This window comes from Rhea pennata, chromosome 25 (assembly GCF_028389875.1).
Source record: "Rhea pennata isolate bPtePen1 chromosome 25, bPtePen1.pri, whole genome shotgun sequence".
Lineage (NCBI taxonomy): Eukaryota > Metazoa > Chordata > Aves > Rheiformes > Rheidae > Rhea > Rhea pennata.
Window position 1 is genome coordinate 5,116,259 of NC_084687.1, and position 2,069 is coordinate 5,118,327.

Sequence of the window (2,069 nt, forward strand, 5' to 3'; positions counted from 1 at the left end):
GTAGCCTCTGATCTTTCTGTGTTCGCCTTTTCAGGGAGGGGGAGACTTCTCATCCCTCCCAGGATGTCTCTACTTTCTGCTCAGGAGAGGATGTTGTAGCACAAATACACGTGTCTGCAAAAGACGGCAAGAATGGTAGCAGGGGAATTGCATAGGATTCATCTCCTGAGCCAACCTGAAAAAAAGTATTTGTTGTGTTGCTTTGAAGGTGGAGCAGTTCCCCAGTCCCATCCCCAGCAACAGTTATAGCCACTGAAGATCCCCCAAGTGGCGAGGGAGCAGGGTGACGACCGCCATATGATTTGCTTCTGCTTAATGCAGAAGATTGCTTAGCCCTCTCATTTTTTTTCCCAAGCTTTTTGCTTTGAGTGTGGGGTGGAAGCAACCGTGGCGGAGCCGTCATGCACCCGTACACCCCGCTGCGCCGCTCGGCGTGCAGAGCTCCCCTGGCAGGCTGCTCACTAGAGGGCACCCACAGGCCGCTCACGGTACGGAGCTGGATGCTGGCGGTTCCCTGCAACTCTCATGTCATTGCCTTTAGGCTGTGCATACTGAACCTTTAATGCTGACATAAATAGGTTGCACTGGGGGACATGAGTACAAGGCTGGGATTAGGCTTTCCTCAGTCGCCTCTTAGTTTTTGTTTTTCGGGGGGGGGGCTCAGTATTTTAGTAGCACCCTGGCTGTGCTTGCTGGACAGGAGTGTCCCTGGTTTGCAGTGCTAGCTGGGGACAAGCAGGCTGCACATAAGAGGGAGATGCAGCAGATGACCACTCTGTGCTGGAAACTAGCCCCACGCACACGCTCAGCAGTGGTTTAGCACTAGTTGCTTGCCAAGGAGATGCTGCTTCGTAATAAACAGCACCTTGATGCTTTGTAGGAAAACAATAAAACTCCACCTTTGGCATCAAAATAGGAGAACCGCAGTCAGCTCCCCTGTCTCCCACACAAGGATACCTTCTCCTGGCAGAAGGTAGAGTTGATTGTGTTTATGGTCCTGCATGTTCACTGGCTGTGTTACTAAGAGCAGCTGTAGGTAGAACTGGTTTCCGAGAGCACCTATTGGCAAGCTGCTCGGCTGCACCCTGCAGTCCTTTCCATTCTGTCTTCCATTCTGTCTTCAGTATTTACACTTGCCGATAACCTCTGCCAGACTTAATGTCTGCAGGGCAGTTTTGTGGCTCTGCCTCTGCAGTCTTTTGTCTGTGCGGCTGTTCCTTCCGTCCAGCTATCCAGTCCCAGTGTGCTGTAAAAAGCAAGTCCCTCAGAGCAGATTAAAGCACTCACCCACTGCCAACACTCAGGTTCTCTGAAGCCAGTTCCCTTCCTGCTGCAGGAAATCCCAAATCAACAAGGTGACCTAGGGCTGCTCTGCGCACTTCAGGCAGGAGAAGCCTTCCTTGTGGAGGACCAGTTGCAGCTCTTGCTTTCCCCATCGCCTGAATACAGTGCGTCGTACACCCCACCATTTGCGTCTGCAAGGCTGCCAGGACGTGGAGGAACTCTGCCTCTGTCATGGCAGGTGCAAGATGCTCAGGAGACTAACTGGGAAACAATCCTGTGTGAATGAGCTGTTCCTGGATAAATGCAGCAGATTGCTTCATCTGCTTCCCCCCCAGTGTTTTGCTTGCTTGTTTGTTTTTCATCTTCCTCTAACTCATCCACCCCTACAGCAATCCCTGCAGTCTCCTTCAGATCTTGGGTGAAATGCTAGGCGTGTCTTGGCACACCTTCCTGCATCAGTGTTCACTGAGGAGCTTTCTACATACCAGCTGCCCAGAGATTCTCACCAAGCTGGCTAAGGGAAGGAGGCTGCTTCGGAGCCTGTTTGCCAGGGGCTGTCTGTGCAGGAACACCACGTGAAGCTTGCACTCCCAAGTCTGTTGGTAGGAGCTAGTGGTACTTCTCCCTCCTGGCTATTGGGTAAAGAGGGCAGAATCCAGCTCACTGAATCGAAACGGCCTCACACCTACAAATCCGGTGACCTTTAGCAGAAGTGGCAGTGACCCAAATGTGGCCATTCCAGCCCCAAGAACAATCTAGGAGACCATCTGATGTCTGTTTAGGAT